This window comes from Muntiacus reevesi, chromosome 5 (assembly GCF_963930625.1).
Source record: "Muntiacus reevesi chromosome 5, mMunRee1.1, whole genome shotgun sequence".
Lineage (NCBI taxonomy): Eukaryota > Metazoa > Chordata > Mammalia > Artiodactyla > Cervidae > Muntiacus > Muntiacus reevesi.
Genome location: NC_089253.1, coordinates 45,088,830 through 45,113,176, shown reverse-complemented (window position 1 = coordinate 45,113,176; position 24,347 = coordinate 45,088,830). Strand labels below are relative to the sequence as shown.

Genomic DNA, 24,347 nt, shown 5'->3' with positions numbered 1-24,347 from the left:
CCAGTTTCAGACAAGTTCCAGCTCAGACGTACTCAGGCCTTCAAGCGGCTGTGTCAAGTCCAGAGCCTCCCAGCCTGGAGTCCGAGGGGACACGGGGCAAGGTGAGACCGAGCAGCAAGGCGCTGAGCATGGGCGAGAGGAGCCGAGGTTTGAGCCCAGCGAGAAGCCACGGCTGGGAGAGGAGAGGCGCCGGCTGGGGAGGCCGGGGGAGGCCAGAAGGGAGGGTAACAGCTCAGGAGTCAGGAGCCCTGCGAGGAGCGGCCAGAGTCAACGGGCGCCTGGAGAGGGAGTCCCTGACTGGTCAGGATAGGCTCTGCGGAAGCGGGGGCCAACAGTGGCCGGGACCACAGCAGGTGAGCAGCCCCGGCAGGGCCGAAAGCCCAGTGGACAGATGATGGGGGGGAGGGCAGCGGCGAGCACACGCTCGCTCTCGGGAGGGACCCTGCAGTCAAGCGTGAAGGCAATCGGGCGACGGTTACAGGAGACGCAGGGTCAGGAGAGCCCTGATACAGGTGAGCTGAGATGGGCGTCCGGGGCGGGGTGGGAGCTGAGCGGGCAGAGGGCGCCTTTCCCGGGCGCGCGGCTCACCCACGGGCACGGTCAGATCCATGGGCCCAGAACCAGACGAACAGCGAGCTGGTGGGGGCGCTTTCTGGAAGTCCTGCTTTAATCTCTCCCAATTTCACTGAGAAAACAGATGCCTGTGCGCTGAGACTCACTGGGGGGCGGGAGGCAGCCGTCACGGAGCAGGGCCGGACGCCCGGACCTCGGCTGGGCCTTCCAGTAGACTGCGGGCCGCGTGGACGGGGGACTGAGGAGACAGGAGCAGGTTCCCAATGGGGGAGAGAGGCGCGCGTGTGTGTCTGGGTGTGGGAAAGGCCGCAGAGGCTGCGATGGTCGTGGTCTGCGGCGTTTCCGCGGGGGGAGGCAACTGGGGAGACGGGGAAGGCCGAGGGAGCAGGCCCCGGAGGCGGGACTGTGCTGCTGTCCCCCCACTGCCGCTGGCAGAGGACCCTTCCCCGCATTCCCCCCAGCTCCCTTTTTTTAACCCCTTCACCAGACGCAAGCCTGTATCTTTTATACACAAAGATTCCCCTAATAGCGCCAAACTGTCTTCATTCCCCTATGAAGAGGCAATCTAATTCCCATCATTTTGGCTAAATATAAGTGCTTCTTACAATGAATCCAACAGTTAAAACCGTTCTATGAAATACCACTTTGAATACAGTAGAAGACAAATGTATAGAACTTCACAATTATTTTTACTCCTTAAAGAAAAACTCTTCTCTTTGCTGAAAAGAATTCAACTGAAAAAAAGTATCAAAGCAAATTAAACTTAGAAGTTTAGATAAACATTAGACAGGAAATTCCAAAGTTTAAGATTCCAAAAGCATGTTCATATGTGCACTGCATTTGTATTATTTTTGCAGAAAAAAACTAGGAGAGCCTGAATAAATTCCAAATATGTGCAATAAATGATCTACACGATTTCCACGATAAGAACCTAATTGTCAGCATTCAATTTTTTTCTCTTTAGAAAAAAATGTTTGTTTAAAAAATACTGTAAGCCAGTTAAAACTGACATTCTATTTACTATAATTAAAGTTTGAAACTCACTCTTTGAAAGTGAACAGATATAACAATCATTAGAATATTTTCTGTTTAAAATGTAAGTCTGTACAATACAGATTTGCATTTCCATTTGACATTTTCTAGGATTGAGACCAGGGGAAATAACATCCAACCATTAACATCAGTTTTAAAAACTTTATTCCACATAATGTGTTAAAATGCCAATACTCATCATTTCTGGGTCTGGACAACAGGATCAGGTTACTCAAACCAGACAAGACTGGTCAAAGTCCACAGTCAAGCTGATTTTACACTACGTCCTACAGATGGGATGCGACATTTGGCTTGGGAATTGACGACCCAGCTCTCTTCCCAGAAACGGCAGGAGGACTCGGGTGGGGGGTGGGGTGGGGGCGGGGAGAGCGGCAGGGTCTGGTCAAAGTCCACCCTCATGGGGTCCCAAACCCTTCCGTCTCCTGCCCACATCCCATGTGCTTCACCTGACCGCCCTGTGTCACACACAGTTCTACACCTTCTAATCTCTAATCGCCATCAATAATTATATTTTTTAATTGCTTATTATTTTTGCTAACCTGCTGAGAAAAGAATAAAGCTCCACTGGAGGCAAAAAGTGAATGTCCTCTTAGTTAAGGGACGTGGAGTGTAACAAAGGACGGAAATGGGGTCTAATTCTTAGGCAACCAAAATGAACACCTGAAAACTGACGTGCAGAGCTCACTCAGATCATCTACCAGCCACAGCTATTTGCCGCAGTCAGGTGTGAAACTAGATTAAATTCTGAATTCAAAGATAATTAGAGGCTTATATATTCAAATGAACCAGCAAATCACATATTTGAAACTCTAATGTATTGATTAAAAGTTGCTTAGAAAGGTTATGTGTAACTGTTTATATTGTGACCTAATGATGGGAGGATGACAGAGGGACACTCAGAAAGAAAAAGACCAACTTTACACATGTGCAAAATATGAGTCACAAGTTCACTCAGTTCAGTTCAGTCGCTCAGTCGTGTCTGACTCTTTGCGATCCCATGAATCGTAGCATACCAGGCCTCCCTGTTCATCACCAACTCCCGGAGCCCACCCAAACCCATGTCCATCAAGTCAGTGATGCCATCCAACCATCTTATCCTCTGTCATCCCCTTCTCCTCCTACCCTCAATCTTTCCCAGCATCAGGGTCTTTTCCAATGAGTCAGCTCTTCGCATCAGGTGGTGAAAGTATTAGAGTTTCAGCTTCAACATCAGTCCTTCCAATGTACACCCAGGACTGATCTCCTTTAGGATGGACTGGTTGGATCTCCTTGCAGTCCAAGGGACTCTCAAGAGTCTTCTCCAACACCACAGTTCAAAAGCATCAATTCTTCAGCGCTCAGCTTTCTTTATAGTCCAACTCTCACATCCATACATGACCCCTGGAAAAACCATAGCCTTGACTAGAGTTGGCAAAGTAATGTCTCTGCTTTTTAATATGCTGTCTAGGTTGGTCATAACTTTCCTTCCAAGGAGTAAGCATCTTTTAATTTCATGGCTGCAATCACCATCTGCAGTGATTGTGGAGCCCAGAAAAATAAAGTCAGCTACTGTTTCCACTGTTTCCCCATCTATTTGCCATGAAGTGATGGGACCGGATGCCATGATCTTAGTTTTCTGAATGTTGAGCATTAAGCAAACTTTTTCACTCTCCTCTTTCACTTTCATCAAGAGGCTCTTTAGTTCTTCACTTTCTGCCGTAAGGGTGGTATCATCTGCATAACTGAGGTTATTGATATTTCTCCCGGCAATCTTGATTCCAGTTTGTGCTACCTCCACCCCAGTGTTTCTCATGATGTACTCTGCATATAAGTTAAATAAGCAGAGTGAAAATATACAGCCTAGACTTATTTAAAGTCATGAATGTGATAGCACTGGATTTTTAATCACTGATTATTTGCAAGCAGAGAAAAATGCATAAGCAGCTCAAAGGTCCCAATAACATGTGATTTTTCTTATTTCTAAGAATTGTTGTTGCTGTTTAGCCGCTCAGTCGTGTCTGACTTTGCGACCCCATGGACTGCAGCATGCCAGGCTTCCTTGTCCTTCACTATCTCCCTAAGTTTGTTCAAATTCATGCCCATTGAGTTGGTGATGCCATCCAACCATCTCATCATTTGTTGCCCCTTCTCCTCCTGCCATCAATCCTTCCCAGCATCAGGGTCTTTTCCAATGAGTCGGCTCTTCGCATCAGGCGGCCAAAATATTGAAGCTTCAGTTTTGGCATCAGTCCTTTCAATGAATATTCAGGATTTCTAAGAATAGAGTCTGACAAAATTTATACTCATACATAGCATTTGGCAAATAAGTAATAGAGATTGTATAGTCTGAACCTAAAAAAACATGGTGCAGAGCAGTACTGCAATGTGATCTCAGTTCAGCTAAAAGCAAACACAATCTTTTATATATATTTATATATATATATATATACACACACACACACATATTTCTTATATATATATATAAGAAATACAGATGGCTACCCACCAAATTGCTATGCAGATTATCCGCTGTGGCTGGGAAAGTAGGCTGGAAATGGAAATTCTTTTTTATTTTCAATTAAGTATGCACTCTCTTTGTATTAAGAAACAAAAAACAGGGACTTCCCTAGCAGTCCAGCTTTCGCTGCTGAGGGCCTGGGTTTGATCCCTGGCGGGGGGTACTACTATCCCACAAGTTCACGGCCACAGACAAATAAATAAATAAAGTAGAAGAATGGAATTAACAGCCCAACTTACACACACACCAAAGGCCAATCCTCACTTCTTTTTTCCCTTTGAACAACAGTAAACCTCAGGGCATGAGCAGAGCAGGGACCGCCCGCGTGGCCATGACTCACCCAGACCCTCCTCCCATGGCTGTGTCTCAGCCCCGCCCGCGGCCCTGCCCTCACTGCCTGGGGGCCTCGGCCTCACTGCCCGGGCTCCGTGCTCACCCGCCCGCCCTCCGGGGGAACAGCTGACCCCGTCTTCCTGCTCTCTCCCCCTTGCCCTAGTCCCTTGCTCTCCACTCAGAACCGCTGAGCTCCGGGGGCTCCGTCCGAGGGTCCCTGTTCTCCCTACACACGCAGTGCCCATCTGACCTGTGTCAGGCCTCCACCCCCAGGCTGGGCAACTGTCCACCAGCCCCCTGCGCATCTGTCTTAAGGGTCTTCCTCACCTCCCTCCTGGCCCCACCCCCAAGTGAGCCTCAGCTGCTGAGGCTGCCGACCTCCACCCGAAGCTGCCAGACTGCATGCTGCCACCTCCTTGGCCTGGGCCACTGTGCCTTGCCCCGCAAGAAACCCTGACCCGTCAGAAGTCACTGCCCGTCACCCCTTCCCTCCAACCTCTGGCAGCCACTCGTCTGCTTTCTCTCCAGGACTTGCTTGCTCTGGACACCTCACACAGACCAACGTGCACGCCTGTCCTTGGGGGTCTGGCTTCCTCCACGCAGTGTAAGGTTCTCAGGGTTCACACACGGCACCGTGTGGGCCACCGCTTCACTCATTTTCACGGCTGGACAACGATTCATCACGTGGGTGCAGCACGTTCTGTTCACCCACTCAACTGTTAGCGGACATCCAGGCTGCTCGTGCTTCCTAACTATGAGGTTGGTACAAAAGTGATCGCGGTTTTGGATCACGAACGTTAAATCATTACAACTAGGCTCAAACACACCTTTATTAATCAAAATAGGAACGATTACAATCAACACATTTTTGCCAATGAGAAATAAGCTTGTTTACTCCTGTAGGGTAAAAATCCATGCTTTGGGATTCAACGAACTCTTGGAAAGCATTTTCTGCCTCCTGATGGTTGTGGAAGCGTTCTGCCTGCAAAATGTTGTTGAGATGCCTGAAGAAGTGGCAGTCGGTTGGCGACAGGTCAGGTGAATACAGTAGATGAAGCAACACTTCGCAGCCCAATTTGTTCAACTTCTGAAGCGCTGGATGCGCGACGTGCAGCCGGGCACTGTGGTGGAGGGGAACTGGGCCCATTCTGTTGATGGATGCCAGCTGCAGGGGTTGCAGTTTTAGGTGCATCTCACTGATCTGCTGAGCATACTGCTCAGAGGTAATAGTTTCGCCAGGATTCAGAAAGCTGCAGCGGATCAGCTGGGCAGCAGACCACCAATCAGTGACCGTGATCTTTTTTCAGTACAAGTTTGGCTTTGGGAAGTGCTTTTGAGCTTCTTATCAGTCCAACTGCTGAGCTGGTCTTTGCAAGTTGTATAGACCAGCTATACAACTGGTCACAATCCGATCGAAAAATGGTTGTTGTTGTGAAGGATAAGAGAAGGCAACACTTCAAAATTTTTTTTTTTTTAAATTTTTGGTCAGCTCATGAGGCACCCACTTATCAAGACTTTTCACCTTTCCAATTTACTTCAAATGCCAAACAACTGTAGAATGATCGACACTGACTTCAATGACTTCTCATGTAGTTATAAGAGGATCAGAGTCAATGATGCTCTGAGAGCATCTGGTCACTGTCAACTTCTGATGGCCGGCCACTGCGCTCATCTTCAAGGCTGTCGTCTCCTTTACAAGCCTCCTGAAGGGGGCTCAGGATAGAGTGCACACACACACTTTTGCAGCAGAGATAAAGGTACACACGAGAAAAGTCTCCACTCCAGTGCCCTGTCTGCTCTTCCACACAACAGGTGATTACAGCTACGCGTTCCTTGCATGTGTATGTATATATGGATGCCAACAAATACATCCATTTCCCCTCCCTTTTCTTTAATTAAGGACATAACCTAAAGATGTTTCCCCATCAGTCCATAAAGTTCTTTTCCTTTCCATAGCTGCAATGACTGGATACACCAGTGAATTCAGAATCGGTCACTCACCTTTCGTGTACTTGCTGATGGACATTTGTGTCTGTGCCTCCGATCTTCTGCTGTCACAAACAGCATAGCAACAAATGACCTTGCACACGTGTCACTTTGCATGTGTGCCAAGTTTATCTGTAGGATAATCTGAGAAGTTCTGAGTCAAAGGAGATTTATTATTTTAATGGACACTGCTAAACGATTCCTCATGGGCCAGCAAGGTGTGAAAACATCTGTTGTTCTGAAGTCCCGTCATCCTGGGTGTTATTAAACTCTGGTGTCAATGTTTCTTTTTTGGATCACCCTCCTCCTTTCTCACCCATCACACACAAGTCTCCAAAACCTTCTTCTCTGCTAGACACTGGCTGCACGCCCGCCGCAGGCTGTGAGCAGGAGGCAGCACGTTCCCTGGAGCGCTCCTGCACTCCCCGGACCCTCTCCAGGCAGGGGATTAGCTGACGTGTCTCTTACAAAGAAGGCTCAGCTTGTTTGTGAGGTTATCATACTTCCTCATTTTCTCACTTGACCACGTGTAACATGAATGCCACTTCATCCTCAGTTCGGTTACTGTTATTTTTCTTTGATCAAACACAAGTGAGGTTGGTCTGTTTTCACTTGTCCTAATATATCTGGACGCTCCTATACTGTTCTACAGAATGGCTTCTGACGACCTTCTCCTAAACAGAAGCGCTCCCTGGCGGGAGTACACACATCTGACTTACACGGTCTTTCAGTGCAGTCATGCCCAGGCACTCAGATAACAAAATATTTTACTGTAAACAAATGCTAAAAATTCACTCTATGTTACAATTAGGGTAGGTACTGATTTCTTAAACTCATGTGTTTAGGTAGCTTTTTATTTTTTTTTATTTTTTTATTTATTTATTTTTTTTTAGGGTAGCTTTTTAAATGAATGCATTTTATGAGAAAACAAATTATAACTTAAACTATAGTAGGGGCTGGGGATGCTGTTTATACGGAGATGATTCACTTGCCGTACAGCAGAAACTAACATATTGTGAAGCGATTATGAGTCAGTAAAAAATGATGAATGAAAAAATATTATGAGAGGAGCTGCCGGATCACTCTGAGGTGCACACAGGAGGAGGCCTGCTGGCTCAGAGGGGCACGTTAGCTCACTCTCAGTGTTTCTAATGCCATAAACCACAGCGTACTCAATACACACAAGTTCTGCCACTTTTGTCATCTCTCTGGACATTCTATACCTTACAGGGTTTGGAAGCCTTGATGAAGAAAAAGTAAAGATCACAAACGACTCTCATCACGCCCCCTGATGACGGGCTGCTCTGCACAGGTTCGGCTGGCGTGGCCCCTTTACAGTCCTGGGTAGATGAGGATGGCCTCACTGCTTTTTAAGCATGAAACTTCACTTGCAAAAGGAAAAAGGCATTAATTTTGCTCAAATGTTACCACCATTTCTCCATTTAGAATCGTTGCCTTTTCTAACCTCCTCATGGTAATAAAGGACAGATTAAAATATTATGCTATTACAAAACAGTAAAAATAACCATAAACCTTTGATTATTTGGTTGGATATCCAAATTACTCATTATATATTACATATATAGGATACATGCCCAAATATAAGGCAATTTCAAGTACAAAGCAACTCCTCTAGCTTCCCATTAAGACGACTGCCAACCAGCCGGCCACTTTAACTACACATTTAGGAAGGCAGGCTGAACAGTCAACTCTGACTCAGGCATGGTCCTACATATTTGTGGAAATAGATAAAACAACTTACTGTAGCCGCACGCGAAGTTTTTGTGTCTAGCAAGCTTGTACTCTACCTGCGGTCACATGGCAGGGACTGAACACGTCTCTGAGAGACGTTATGCTTTTTACTCTTTGCTACGACCACAGCGGGTCTCCCTTTGGGGCGCCATTTGGGAAACACGTGACACTGACCACCACGCGGGCCCCCACGCATCTTATGTTAAGGCAACAATGTGGGGCGCTGCACGGGGCTCCAGCTGCGGGACCCCAGGCGCTCACCGCTCCCTCACCCCCACGGCCACGCTCCAGAGCCACTGGTGGTCCTGCCACAGCCTCCTGGCAATGGCGCCGCCATGAAACACGGGCAGATAAACGTCCGGAAGGGGTGGGAAGGACAGCGTCCGAGCACCCTGAACCTGGAGAGGAAGCCGACGCCACCTGGAAGGAAGGACCGCGCTCGGAGGAGCAGCCCCGCCCAGTGGTAAGGCGCTGTCAAGCCGCCCCCGCCCTGGGCACTGCTCCCGGGCTGCCCAGGTCACAGCTTAACAAGTCTCCACAAAGCTCTGTGGTTGCTCCAGGTTTTTCTGATTTACTCACAATTTTAGAATATTTCAGGCTTGTCATTAGCTGCCATAGTGCCTCAATTGTGCACCAACCCCCCCGAAAAAAAGCCACAATCCATTCTTTTACTTGGGTTTAAGCAGGAGAAGGGGGCAACAGAGGATGGGATGGCCTCACCAACTTAACGGACAGGAGTTTCAGCAAACTCCAGGAGACAGGGAAGGAGAGGGAAGCCTGGCATGCTGCAGTCCATGAGGTCGCAGAGTCGGACACAACTTAGCGACTGAAGAACAAAGCGGCACTCTGTGAAATTACTTTATGACGTTATTAAATGAGAGTATCTGAGACACGTAGGCGCCTTCAGGCCCTGCCTTCCAGGGCCCTCACAGGTATCGGCAAACAGTTGCACAGAAGGGCTTATAAGACAGGACCTGCTCTGTTGCCCTGTGAGACTGCAATGTCGGCAGGAAGAGAAATTTCTACCACGTTCCCAGCAGGTACTGCTGAAGAGCAGCTCTCGGACATGCAACAGCGTCAGCGAACACTGCTTCTGACTGTGCTCTAGAGCAGCAACGTGACTCTGGCCAGCATGGAACAGACATGGCGACCACGACTGAACGTTCAAGCCTCAGCACGCAGGAGACCGAGGACAGCTGAGCGGGCCACTGTCCAGATACACCAGACGGAAGGCAGGGATCTCGGAGTGAATCAAAGGACGTGGGACAAAACCATAACCCAAAGGGCTTTCTTAGGGAGTTCCTCCTGGGGCTCTAGTACACTCGGTCAGTGAAATACAAGTTTAAGAATGAGTAGCTTCAGAGGATGCATGGCTACATTTATAGCATTTCCTGAAATTCTGCTGACAAGTCAAAGACACACAAACGCTTCAGTGTTTAAGGCCATATACCCAAGGCTGAAAGTAATAAGTACAACTGAACTTGAAAAAGGCTTTTGATTCATTCTCTGTCATGCAGTTTTCTTAACAAGAATGACATTGGCCACTGGAAAACCACGGAGCTGATCGGGGGAAATGATACAGATAAAGGATTTACTGTCCCTACAGCGTGTCACTGCCCGCAGGGCCGCCCCTCAGCCTGGCGAGGCCCTGTCCGCCCATCAGGCATCTCCCCCAGAGGCTGGCAGACGACCGGCTCTGCCCCTGGCCACCCCTTTCCTGGGAGCCACACTCGCCAGGCCTTGGTCAGCGGGTCTCCTCCCACCCCCACCCCGTGTCACAGCCACACGCTCTCCTGCAGCCTGAACGGGGCCTCGGGCTAGGCGGGACCACTCACCTCCTGGCTGAGGCTCTCCCAGGCCTCCTGCAACACTTCACTGCAGGGGCCCTAGTCTACCCTGCGGAAGATGGAGTCCGTCCACTGATGAAAACTCAGCCCCATGAAGAGCCAGGCACCACGCAGGTGCAGAGGCGGCGGCTCTACATGGAGTCCGGAGCACACCAGCGCCGCCAGCAACGGTCACCCCTCTGTAACCTTCCTCATCGCCTGAGGGTCTGTGTGTCCCTGTCCTGCAAACCTGTCTGACAGGAGTCCCCTGTCACAAGTTCTACCCTTTAATTTAACAAGAGGATACCTCAGAATGAATCAAAGGCCCAGGGACACAATCCTAACTGAAGCTACAATTATGTAACAATATAACCATAGGTATACAGTTTTTCCTCTGTGGCTCTATTAAGCTTAGTAGACAGAAACACAGCCTGAAGAATGAGTTGCCCTGTTAGTTCAGACAAATAGTTTACTGAACAACGACAACACCTTCTGAGGCACTATACTAAGTACATGTAAGGTTAAATATTAACAGCAATAACTTTACTTTCAATTAATGCTTTATAGTTTTCAAAATATTTTCATATATCTTATCACATTTTATTCTCAGCCACCCCGTAAGGCACTCACAGTGACCTCCTTGTACAAATCAGAACACATAGGCCCAGGTAGGTTAGTGAAGTGCAAAGGTCACTGGGTTAATAAGTGGCTTGGAGGGGAGAACCGAGTACAGACGTTATGTTATCTGCAGGAGAAGATAACCGGGTGAGCACCAGAACCAAGCCCACAGGCAGCCCAAGCTGCCCCCACCTGCGCTGGGGGGCGCAGGGCGGGGGGCGCGTTAAGGGGTCTGCAGACAGACATCTCACGTGTGGTGAGCGCCACCAACCCCTTGCAAGTATCACAGTGGACGCTCCATGCGACTTCCCACCAAAGCTGCCTGTAACACTGGGAAATAGACAACCCGAGTTCTGTAGATGACAAAACAGTCTCAGGAGTGCAACACCGTGGCTGAGATCGGGATGCTATTAAGCTGAGGACGTGAAACAGGTGCGGGGGGTGGAGAGAAGGAAAGACTGGGTGGAAAAGAAAGAAACCACTCAACAGCGAGTGAAGAGGAAGGGACTGTCACAGCCAACAGGAACATCACCAGCATCCCCACAAGGAAAGCGGAAGGGCGGCCACACGCCCGCAGTAGATGATCTCGTGGTCTCTCCTGCTTCCTCACGCGTGACCTTGGGATATGCCCACCCCTACTGCTTCATCTGCTTTTTTCTTAAAGTTGAAGGCATTTTAAAAACTGGAGAAAAGATAAAAGGAATAAGAAGCCAAGCCAGCCCCAGGCAGCAGAGTCCATCGTAAGCTCCAGACGGGGCAGCCCGAGGCACAGCAGAAATCAGAGGTGTGAGGAGACCACCCAGGGTTGGCCTCGGCCGTGAGACGAACGTGGGGTCTTGAATGAGGGAGTGGGAAAGGCGTTCCGGGAGAAGGGGCGTGTGCAGGCCAGGGTGTGCGGGCAGGGGAGCAGGCTGGACAGACTGGTTCGGCCAGGAAGGACAAGCGTTTATGGAGGGAAACGGTGTGGGAGCTGAAGGAAGCCGGGACGCAGGCCGGGAGCTGGCACTCCGACAAGGAGCTGAGCCTGGCCTCTGCTGCCAGGAAGGGCACTGCACACAGCCGAGGCTCGGCTCGCCCGGGAGCTGGGTGGAGGGGGCTGGGCGGAAGGGCAGGAGGCGCCCCGTGAGGCTCAGCACCCAGGGCCCAGGCCGGGGAGCCAGGGAACAGAAGGAAAGAGCGTCAGCAAAGAGAAACCGAGACTGGGCCGCGTGGTCCTGGAGGGGAGAGCGGGCGGAACGTGGAGGCCAGGCGGCCGGCATAGCTCTGCACACGCGCCGCGGCCACGCACCGGCCGAGCCCGGGGCCTCGGCGCGCGATGCGTCCCGACCTCGGGGCTGAGGTCACAGCCTCCTCCCTTCGAGGAGGCCCGCCGGCCCGCAGAGGCGGACCACCCGCACCTGTTACAGACGAGGGGCAGGAGGCCAGGGTGCTCGTGTGTCCGCCAGACACGAGGGGAGCGCTTCTGTCCTAATGAAGATAATCACTCCGCTGCCTGGGGGTGGCAACGGCTTCCCTTCCCTCAACGCTCTCCACAGAGGCTTTCCTAACGGGAAGAAACGGAACCTAACACCTGCCACTGGGCGCGGGAAATACACAGAGGTGGGCACACGAGCTCCCTCTAAATCACGGACGACGTTTAAAGGGACCATCAACGCGGATCACGTGTGTCAGTACGTCTTCATTATCACACACCTTCCAGCGAGACGACCTTAAGACGAAGTTAACTGAAGCAACACCGGTAGTTTCCAAAACACAGGAAGACACACCTTCCAAGGCGACACCAAGGAATCTCACTGCTTGAGGGAAATGAAACCGCTTGAGCAGCACGATGAGGTATTAGCCCGAAGTCGCTCGCTGAACAGGTACACCAGAAAGTGTCTCCGTTCCTGGCAGGGCCTGGCCCTTCTCGTACAAACAGGCAAGCGCTGGACATCCAAGGTTTGGGCAAAGCAGGCACAGCCTATCGGCAGGAATGCGCTTTCAGGCAGTCTCTTCCTTCATTGTTAAACTTTTGGGGACGAAGAACTTCTATGGTTTGCACAAGAAAACAACCTTGGAATGTACATTCTTTCCAACTTAAACCCTTTGTTCTAACCACCCACCACCTTTTCCCCACATGGGCCTTTCGACTGCCCAGGTCATCAGCAGGCACCCTGCTACACACACCAGAAAGGCAACACTTCTCAATTGCGAAACTGTCTCCTGGAAATGGAGTAAAGGTCATCAGGAACAGGAAACAGAGAGAGAGAGACTGACAGGAGGAAGAAAATCCCAACCCTGATTTCAATCTCCATTCTCTGTACTCTCTGCTCTCCCGCAGGAGGTCAGGGCAGAGGAGAGCTGGACACGGCTGCCGTCCCTGAGACCTCCCGCCGGGAGGAGGCCGCGCCATCTGCCGCCAAAGCAACTGTTTTCTTCCACTGTCGGTACCCACGATCAGGTAGTTGCCGCCTGCCGTCTATTTTGGCCACCCAGCCTCGGAGGCCCCACCCTCCAGCTGGGGGGTGCTCTGCCCTTGAGGAACAGCACCTGACCCGCAGGAGGAGCTGGAAGCACCAGCCGCCTGCTGTCCCAGCCTCTCCTGCACCTGTGGTCAGCGCAGAAGAGCCTCAAACTCACCCATCACGGGCCTGGAGCTCAGACTCCGGCCGGAAAGCCGCAAGCAGCGTCCAGAGGCGCAGCCATCTGCAGCTCCGGGCGGCGATGCGGGCAGTGCAGGTGTGGTGTCTGGATAGGCAGCCTCCCCAAAGCCTCGCACGGCAGCACGGGGCCCGAGGCCTCCAGGCCCGGCCCTCCCCGCTTCCCCAGGACACTGGAAGGCCGCAGGGGCTACACGGTAACTTACTTTCTGGGTAGATCACGCAGGTGATCTATCATTGAGCCCCCAGACGGAGCAGGCTCATTTCACTCACCACGGAGCTCACCCACATTTCCCAGCAAGAAGTGTGAGGGCACGTTAAACACGCCGCTGCCTCCCCGACATCCCCTCTCGAGGACGCACTGGGGCAGGGACAGCTGCCGCACACACCGCGCATCTTTCCCCAGCTTGCACTGTTTGCTCGCTTCCCTCTCTTCCCTGCCGGTCACAGCTGACCCCCGCTGTGGCCACGTTTCCTGGCACCCCTCGGCTTCAGCCTGCAGGCGGCCAGGCGGCGCTGGGGAGGCTCTGCGGAGGCTCAGGGCAGCTGCGCAGCCCGCAGGGAGGGCCCAGCCCTGCCCCAGCTCCTCGTGAGGCCTGACCTCCGAGGCACATGGACGCAACGGCGGCTCCCTCCACACAGGCAAAAACTAACATGTTTAAAACAATCCTCGCAGTCTCCCTGCCATCACTTGATTCCTGGCCCTTCTCACAAAACTTCCATCGGCACTCATGGCGGGAACCACACCCCCCATCCAGGTGTGCCGGGACGCTCCCCGCCGGCGGCTGAAGGACTCAGACTTGGCCCGGGAGAGGGAGGTCTGTGTCCAGCATCACCCCTCACTCCTTTGGCCCAGCCAAGGCCAGCCGTCGACCCTGCCCTCCGCCACAGAAAAGGGCGGTGCAGGAACCGGAGAACACAGTCACGGGGCCAGAGGGAGCGGAAACTGCCCAGGGCTTCCCCTCAGCCCCAGATCCCCGGGGGCGGTGGTTGTGGCGCAGGAGGCCCCTCGGAGACCCTCCAGAGACCGGCTTCTGTCCACAACACTTTGCGCTCAGGGGCGAGTTCCGCCTTACTCTACAGAGAAGCGACCGGAGGTTCCAGGTGGTGACCTGGGGACGGAAGCAAAGCGGAAGGTGCGGGAGGGCTCTGCCGCGACCGCAGTCACATCACCGGTGAGACAGAGGACGGGCTGCTCGTCCCACCACGTGCGCCACTCCAGGGCCACAGCTCCTGCCTCATTCACTGCCGCAGCAGCCCGTCGGGTGTAACAGGGGGCGAGCAGGAGCCTCACCAGGTGCCGACAGCCAGCTGGGCGACACATGAGCTCCGGGGCTGCGGGCACGCGCTGCGGGCACGCGCTGTGGGAAGGCGTGTCTGCAGAGAGCAATGAGGGACAGCGGACAAACTCTAAAGCAAAACAGAAACGTCTAGACCCTAACCGCCTAATTCATCAAGGGAGAGAGCCGCAGGAAGAGTCAGACAGAATCAGATGAGACATCTAAGGAGAGCTGACCTCAAAGATTCTGGGCATCAGAGGAACCAAAGGCCAGCATCAGGAAATCACCATGTCTGCGCCACGGGGCCCTGCCAGGCGCTGTGCTGAGCGCCAGGGCAGAACCGCAGGGGCGGCGGGCTCCGCGGGGACCACTGCAAGGCCCCGATTGCGGGCGCTGCCCAGCCGCCCACAGGCAGGGCGTGTGTGGAGGGGCCGGGGCTGAGCCCGCAGGGACACAGAGACGCTCGGCGGAAGAAGCAAACCCTGGCCCTCCCCGGAGCAGCCCTGCAGGCCCTGGGGGCACCCTGCCCACCCCATCTCCTCCCGTGGGAGCAGCCCTGGGGTCAGACTGCCTGGGGGCCAGCACTGTCCACCAGCGCGGTCTGCCAGCTCCCGGCGCCTCTTCATCTATAAAATGGAGTACGTAAACGCACTCTGCTTTCTGTTAACAGTACTGTTTGAAGTATACTCTGTAGTACCATTACGAGTCTTCGCTGAGATAATTCATATAAAGAGGCTTAGAGGCTATTGTATATCACTTATAGTTGAAATTAAGGAGAAAAAAATTTAAAAAACACAGGAATTCCCTGGTGGGCCACTGGGTCAGACTCCAGGCTTCCACTGCAGAGGGCATGAGTGTCATCTGTGGTCCAGGAAACTAAGACCCCATGCCCTGCTTAGCACAGCCAAAAAAAAGATACAAATGAACTTGTATATAAAGCAGAAACAGACCCACAGACAAAGACAACAATCTCACGGTTACCAAGGGGAAGACTCGGGATGGGCAGGTTAGGGGTCTGTGACTCACACACACACTAGCACCTGAGAAAGAGACAGCCAACAAGGGAAGAGCATAGGGAACTCTGTTCCGTGGTTTTAACAACCTGTGTGGGTAAAGAACCTGAAAAAGAATACACGCATGTGTATGTGTAACCAATCATTCTGCTGTACGCCTAAATTAACAGAACACTGTAAATCAACCATACTTCAGTTCTTAATGGGTCAGAGGCAGTAACTGTTGGCTATTTCTCACCTAATCGCCCTCAACATGCATCCACACAGCCCTTAGACAATGCCTAACCCACGGCAGACATTAAGAACGGCTAAACGAGAAGGAACAGTTACTGTCCCTCTGCTGAGAATGCTGAAGGCTTACCTCTGCGAGGTGACTAACGAAGGTGACCAGGGAAGTCCCACCAACCGTGCCTGAACAGGCTGCTTCCTGGGAAGAGCACCCGCCTTGACTCTGACCTGGGTGGTGCACGCGCGCGCACACGTGTGTGTGTGTGTCTGTGTGTGTGTGTGTGTGTGCGTGCACGCGCGCTCATGTGTTGATCTACCTGGACAGACAGGCCCAGGCCCGAGTTTCAGAGACCCATGCACATCTGCAGGCCTGCTTTAAACTCTTCTTCCAAGCCCCTGTCATCAGCTCGAGGACAGAGACGTGCTGTTTCTGTGTGAAACGCCTGCAGACAGTGCGGGCAGGGGTGAAAGGCCAGTTGGCCGACAGGTGGAGGGAAAGGAGCTGAGCCACAAAACAGCAAAATAAAACTCTACACAGACCTTCTTCAACCCTCTGCCCCAACTGGATTTCACATGCAGTCACAAATGAAGTCATATTTTATGTTGTGATGTGCGTGAAAACAAATAGCACATCAGACTACTCAAATGAATACTCAGACTACTGGAAACGCATCCCCAGCCATGTCGGTTTCCGCTTTCGGGAACAGACACCCTGACCTTACCTGGCATCCACGCTTCCCGTGAACCCCTTTACAGGTGGGGAGGAGAGCGGGGGCCCGGCTTCTGACAGCACCTTCTGGTTTTGAGAGAGATTAATGGCTCTGAATATCAATCAGTCTCGAGCAGAACTCAAACTTCTATAAAGAAGACTGGACAGCTTTAGCATGCCACCGCCTGAAGTCGATGTTCCTGCCACTGTTGGCAAAGGCTTCAGATTACACAAGCAGAGTGGATAATTGGCCCACGTGCAAAGCAGAAAACCTTGGAAATTCAAGGGAGACTGCAAGTTCCCAAGTTCATTTCCAGAGCAAAATGAAACCTCCCCAGAGAATAAGAATGAGACTCAGCTAGCCAGGAGTAAGAACTCCCTGGGTGGACCTTCCTTGCCAAGGACCCATGATCCAAGCTGCCAAACGCAGCCAAGAGCTCACTTTAGGTCACAGGGAAAACCTACAAAGTGGAAACATTTTGTCCGCATCTCTAATTAGCAACAGCAGGCAACAAACCTTCACTGTTTCCTTTCGAAGAGTGAGGGGGGAAGCGATGCTCACTGCCCTGCACAGGCAGAACCCGGAACAGCTCATGAGACAAGGACGCGGTGCCTCGCCTGCAAAGGGCCGGTGGGACAGGAGACACCAGCTGTCTGAGGGTGACTTTCCCTACAACTCTGAATTCTGAACCAAGTAAACACTGTATGTATTTGAGAAACATTACCGCCAAAAGAAAAATGCAAAGCCTAAAATTAAGAATAAACAAAAACAAATGAACCTAACTAACTGTATCAAACTTTACTAGTGTGGTTCACGTTGCTTTAAAATCTGTTATTCTATCTATACATTTTTCAGATATGTTTATTCTAAGGCCCAAATCAATTGCAAAGAAATTCTAACACTTCATACAGTGGGGTGATTATAATAGCATGGTAATAAAATGTTGAAAACATTTCATGTATATCATAGGACAAAGAAAATAATGCTAATATCATTAGACATCAAAACTCAGTGTAAAATAAGAATAAATATAAAATAAGTGGAAAGGCTCCATTTTAACTTGTTAAGGAAATAACAATATGAAATCCAGGGTTTTTAGTAAATGAGTATTTCTATCTAGCTCTGTTCCCCAGAAGGACCTGAGAGATGCTAACCCCTGTGACAATGAGCGTACCTGGGCCCCAGGTGCTGAGTCCTAAATCCCTCCCCACAGAAAGGAACCAGGGCTTCTCAGAGGGATGAGTCTCGATCTGAGGCAGGAAAAACAAAATGTGGGCCTGGGACAGGTTTTGTGCCAGAAAACAAGGAAACATTCAGAGACTAGGGGCCTTGGCCCAAGGCCGCAGGACCCAATTCCAGGGGGTCAAGGTGCGCATCTCTGGAAAGATGATGACAGCAGACGAGCACGCTGGATAAACACCAATGCCAGTGCCCACAGGGGCCGAGAGAGAAAGAACAGCGAGAGGCGCGTCCTAAGAGGCAAACCAGTGAATAAACGGAGGACTGAGCGTCGAGAAATCTCCACTCTGCAACTCTGAACGTAAGAAGTGAGGTGGCAGGAACACCAAGTGGTCACTAGGGCCCTCGGAGGTCCCCGAGGAGCAGCAGGAAGTGCAGAGAGAGTCAAAGAGCGGTCTGAAGTCACCGCCTCCACCCAGCGAGCCCACCCTCCGCCACGAGAGCGGGACCACTAGAAACCACTCCGTCCCGAAGCGAAGCCAAAAGCGGGAGCAGGGAGGTAAGGCTGGGAGGCCAGGAGGAGCCACTAACCCTGTGGAGCTGGAGCTACACGTTATTTTTACTTTAAGGACTGTTTCCTTAGCGGAAATAAAACTGCTGCCGGAATATGAGCATTTTAGAGGAGTTTTATACACAGGGTAGAGCTGGTTCTTTAAAAGAGTTAGTTGCCAGATTTCTTAGCAGGAGCTAAGAGTTAGCAAGCAGAGGACAGGGTCAGAAGAATGGCCTCCTCTGAGAGAACTAACATACTCACAAAGAAAAAAACATCTGATGGGAGGACGACCTCTAACCCGGCGCGGCTGGGGCGGAATGGGGGTGGGGACCTCTTTGGGTCAACCTGTGTGTGAAGACAGGGCCCAGATCTCACCAGCGGACCCCGGAGGCGGCTCCAAGAGTCAGGAAATCACAGGCCCGCAGTCCACCCACAGGAGGCGGGCCGTGTGCGCCAGGCCAGGACCTGGGAGAGCGCACGTCTCCCGGACCTGGACCCCAGTCCGGCACAAGGGCTCCGGCCACCATCAGAGGTGCAGAGAGGGGAGGGGCCGCCAAAAGGCCGGCAGGTGAGTGTGGGGTGCGGGTGAGTGTGGGCTGCGGGAGGAGGAGGGCCGTGCCCACAGCCCAGGGCCACCGTCGCACAGGACCCTGCGAGGTCACTGGGTCACAGTCGAGCCCAACAGTATAAAGGGCTTCAGAAACCAGTCCCTCTAGGAGTGAGCACGTCTCCTAAGGGGGCTTCTGCCCCCTCCTCCCCCCAAACACGCCCCAGTGAGGCCACTGAAAGGGCACCCCTGAACTCAAGGGTGTCCCCAGAGCCCGCCCGGGCGAGGAGCACTCACCGCACCAGCTGCCCCTCACTCGGACCCCGAGCTCGGTCCTCCCTGACTGACTCCCTCATTCAACCCACCTCCAGGCACTGAAAACGAACCCACAGTGGGGACAGGGGTTCATTCAACCTGCTGCGAACTCGCCCTTCTCACTTCAACCCTGGGCTGCCAACAACTCTGCCCCATGGGGGGTTCAGGGGTGGCCCTGCCTCAAGCCACGACAGGGCTCCCGAGGCGCCCACCCCCTCTCCTGGCCCCCTTCCCACCCTCGCGGCTCTCCACTCGCCGGGCGCAGTTGCCCTGCTCCTGGCTCAGCCCAACCTCTGCCGTCACTGAAGGACCTCAGTCCCGAGGGGGCCTGGGGTCCTATATGCACCCATCTCAGCAATCACAGACTCTGGGACAGACAGAGTACAGTCTGGGGTCGCACCCGCAATTCACCCTGAACACGTTCTCTTTTTTTGGCTTTATCTACTGGAGTTATCTGAGATGTCTTTTTAAAACCTCGACTGTTGCCTTCAAAAAGACTATAAAATCACTGCGCTCAACTTTAAGAAAAAAAAATCTTCATTTTCAACCTTAAAGTGAAACTGGAGGGAAGACTAAAAGCACTCAGTTTTTTCAAACTGAAGAAGAAAACCCTCATGTGACCACATCACAGAATACAGGTCCCGGAATCCCTCAGCCTTCTCCACCACCAGCAGCCTGTCACCACACGGTCACCCTGGGCCGGCAGGGGCGGACGAAGACGGCAGACCGGCTCCGCTGTCCCCAAGCCGAGTGGCCACGTGCTCAGCGGCACTGAAACAGCCCAGGCAAGCTGGGGATTCTGACCAGAAACACAACCATGGGCACTAGGCAAGGAGCCCTGGCTCTCGTGTTCCCCTGGATCAAATACAGATGGTGAGCAGCATCACGGTGACTGTCACACGGGGCTGCCTCTGCCGGCGCAGATGGCAAAGACTCTCCTGCGATGCAGGATCCCCGAGTCGGGAGGACCCCCTGGAGAAGGAACGGCAACCCACTCCAGTAATCTCGCCTGGAGAACTCCGTGAACAGAGGAGCCTGGCGGGCCGCAGTCCATGGGGCTGCAAAGAGTCAGGCATGACTGAGCGACTATCACTCACACTCACTCAAATGTGGCTTCAGAGGAGAGAAGACTCCCAGGGCTTCCCCACTCCCAGTCACAGACGCACGCAGTTCTAGGTCAGCCTACCAAGAGCTAGAAAAGCTTAGGACATCTTAAAAGAGGTCCTCAGGCAGCCACAACCTAAGACTGCAAACAGAAGAGAAGGCAGTGCAGAGGCTGAGGGCAGTGCAGAGGCTGAGGGCCGCGCCTTCCCTCGGGGCATCCGAGCAAAGCCGACTCTGGGGAGAAGAGTCGGCGGACGAGTCAAGCAGAGGGACTGGCTAACACAGCTCTGGACAGTTCCTTGGGCTGGGAAGACAAAAGTTTGAGTGCAGGCCTGACAAGTCGGGCTGGACGTTAAGAGACGAAGCTCCCCAAGAAAAGGGAGGCACAGAAAACGTGCCCAACACTGCTCAAACCAGCTGAGCGCTGAGGATCAGTCACCTCGTGTGCTCAGGGGGGCTTCAGGACCTGCCGAGGAGGGGCCCTGGGAGCACCCCAGCCTTCCAGACGGAGACGCTGGAGGGCTCCTCCCTAGGGTCGGGGGAAAGGTGGGTGAAGGCTGCTGAGACTGAGCTTACAAGGACCCCCCCCCCGCCGCCAGCCTCAAGTCACTCAGGCCCTGAGTGAACAGAGAGCTCTATCCCCACTGGAGGTCTGCGTCAGAGGAAACTGGAGAAGACAGCTTCTCTCAGAACCTCTATGCTTTTCCATACATAATGTCCGACATGCAATCAAAAAAGCAAAAAAGGGTGTAACAACAAACAGGACCAAGAGAAAAAGAACTGAAACAGATCCAGAGGTATCAGAGGTATACCAGCATATCAGAGGTATGCTAGAGGTATCAGATGCAAACTTCACCTGTTCAAAAATATACTTGATAAACAGAAACATTTCTGAGAATCAAAACCGATTCTAGAACTTTAAAATTACAGTGACTTAATTTAAGAACTCAGTCTCTGGGCTTAACATCAAACCGGACGTAGCTGAAGAGAGGAACAGTGAACTGAAGGATGGATCGGTTTTAAAAAAATAAGAGGGAAAAAAGTATAGAATATATCGAAGGAGTCTGCTGTTAAAGTACGCTGTTAAAAACTATACATGGAGTCCCTCACAGTGGAGAGAAAGGGGAATAAGACAGAAAGGGGAATAAGAAATGCCTACAGGGATTGAAACTAAAGAGTCTCTTAATGAAAGTGAAAGAGGAGAGTGAAAAGGCTAGTATAAAACTCAACATTAAAAAATGAAGATCATGGCATCCGGTCGCATCACTTCATGGCAAATAAATGGGGAAACAGTAACAGACTTTATTTTCTTGGGCTCCAAAATTACTGCAGATGGTGAAATTAAAAGATGCTTGCTCCTTGGAAGGAAAGGTATGACAAACCTAGACAGCATATTAAAAAGCAGAGACATTACTTTGCTGACATAGGTCCATTTAGTCAAAGCTATGGTTTTTCCAATGGTCATGTATGGATGTGAGAGTTGGCCCATGAAGAAGGCTGAACACCGAAGAATTGATGCTTTTGAACTGTGGTATTGGAGAAGATTCTTGAGAGTCCCCTGGACTGCAAGGAGATCCAACCAGTCCATCCCAAAGGAGATCAGTCCTGGGTGTTCACTGGAAGGACTGATGCTAAAGCACCAATACTTTGGCCACCTCATGTGAAGAACTGACTCACTAGAAAAGAACCTGATGCTGGGGAAGACTGAAGGCAGGAGGAGAAGGGCACGACAGAGGATGAGATGGTTGGATGGCATCACCGACCTGATGGACATGAGCTTGAGCAGGCTCCGGGAGTTGGTGATGGACGGGGAGGCCTGGCGCACTGCGGTCCGTGGGGTCACAAAGGGTCAGACATGGAGCGGCTGAATGGACTGACAGGGATGGGGGCAAGAGCTGGCTCAAGAATCAGACCATCGACTCAAAAACGAAAAGCACACACTGGTTTCAGCAGCTCTGTGGGTGCCTAAGGCAAGAAGAAAATGTCAACGTGCTCAGAGGGAAAAAGGTGTGGCTTTTAATGGCACAGCAACACTGAGAGCTGACTTTTCAAGAACAAGGAAGTCAGGAGATAATGGACTGGCATCTGTAAAATGCTGCAAAACCTGGAATTCCACCAACCTGGAATTCTATACCCAACAAAAACACTCTTCCAAAGTGAAAGCAAAATAAAGAATTTTAGGGCAAATGGAAATGAGACAACTCATCACCCAAAGACATGAACTAAAAAAAATATTACGGCAGTTCTTTGGGAAAAAGAAAAGTAGTCTCTGAAAGAAATATAAAAAACAAGTAAAGACCAACAGTGAGGTAACTGTGAGGGTAAATATTAACTCTGCAAAACAATGATGATAACGCCAAAAATATATCTAAAATTTTAAAGTATAACAGTGACAAAGAGGGAACAGGAGAGTCAGGGAGGCAGTAGAAGTACTCAGTTAGACTCAAATGTAAAACACATGCTGCATCTGCGAATGTGCTCCCAACAGCCTGACGGAGGAGTGCAGATCTAGAAAAACACTTCATATCCTAACAGAAGGCAAGAGGAAAGGACACAGAACAGGGGGACAGACAGAAAACACAGTAACGTGGCGTCTACACACTGAGGTATCAAAACTATAAGTAGAGCAAATAGTCTCATTAAAAGACAAAAAGTGTCAAACTGATTAAAGTTAAAACTACACACTATTCACAGAGGTACATGTGAAGATGGAAAACCACAGACAGGTGGAAGCAAAACACACCCAGGCAAACAAGGACAGAAAACTGATGTGGCAATATCACTGTCAAATAGCGTCTAAAGTAAGAAGCATTACTAGCGATAAAAAGGAGCACCTCATACTGATACCAGCTCAACCTAGCAAGAAGACGAGATTCTAAATTTGAATGTACCGAATAACATCACCTTAAAATATCAATACATAAACACTGACGGAAATAGAAAAGGAGCAACAGACCAGTTCACGACTGCAGTGGGAGACGTTGAAGACACATCTCTCGTGGAACGGGGCTCCCGGGAGGCAGTCACAGGCAGCCGTGAAGTGCCTGAAATGCGGCTGATGCCACAGCGAGACGTGTTGCAAGCATGAAACACCCTGGACTTTAAAGACTTAGTGTGAAAAAAAGAATGCAAAATATTTCACCAGGTTTTATCATGCTGATTACATACTGAAATGATATTCTGGATGTGTTAAATGAAATATATTACAGTTAATTTCACCTATTCCTGCTTGATTCAATGTGGCTACCAGAATCTGAATTACATGATTAACAAACCTGATCTAACTGATACACATGGGACACTGCGTTCCCACTGATAGACATTATTTTCAAGTGCCCAAGGAACACGTAACAAAATGAATATATATTGGGCCATTAGGAAACCTCGAATCATTTCAATGGACTGAAACAATGCAGGGAATACTTGGGGCTGCAACGGGCTAACAGTTTACGCGCCCTCAAACGTCACCCCACACGTGGAGATGGCGCTAGGAGCAGGGGCTCTGGGAGGGGATGGGGCAGGAGGGCACGGGCCGCCGTGCTGCGGACAGGGAGGAGAAGCGGGCAGCTAGGAGCCGGGAAACGGGCCTCACCAGACGTGGCCCCGGCGGGCACCTCCGTCGTGGGACCTCCCAGTCTCCAGTGCTGTAAGAAACAACTTTCTGCTGCTCACCAGCTAGACTGCGGTATTTATAACAGTAGCCCAGAAAAACTAAGATGGGGTCTTCATGGAATGAGGCTAGAAATCAAAAAAGGGTCACTAGAAGAACCTCCCCAAACACTGGCAGGTTCAATGACAACTTCTTTAAGAACTTAATGAATAATTTTAAAAAACACAATGAAAATTAGAAAATACTTTTACATAAAAGATAAATGAACATTTGGCTTATTCAAATTTGTGGGATGCAGCGAACTGTGTTTAGAGAGTAACTTAAACACATATACTGGAAAAGAAGGAAGGCTATAAGTCAGTTAAGCCTCTATCCCAAGAAACCAGAAAAAAAGAATAGCAAATGAAACACAAGGCAGATGGGAAAAAAAGGAGTAGAAAATACAGAAACATAAAACAAATATGAAGTTTTTTTAAAACACCCTGACTGATAAAACTAGAGAGACTGATTAAGAAAAACAGACAAAGCACA

At 51.0% G+C, this 24,347-nt stretch overlaps 1 protein-coding gene across 3 annotated transcripts in view; it reads right to left on the bottom strand.

The window, feature by feature from the left end:
* Positions 1-24,347, bottom strand: part of PPFIA1 (PTPRF interacting protein alpha 1) — a 76,905-nt gene that overhangs the window by 46,502 nt on the left and 6,056 nt on the right. The window lies entirely within an intron of this gene.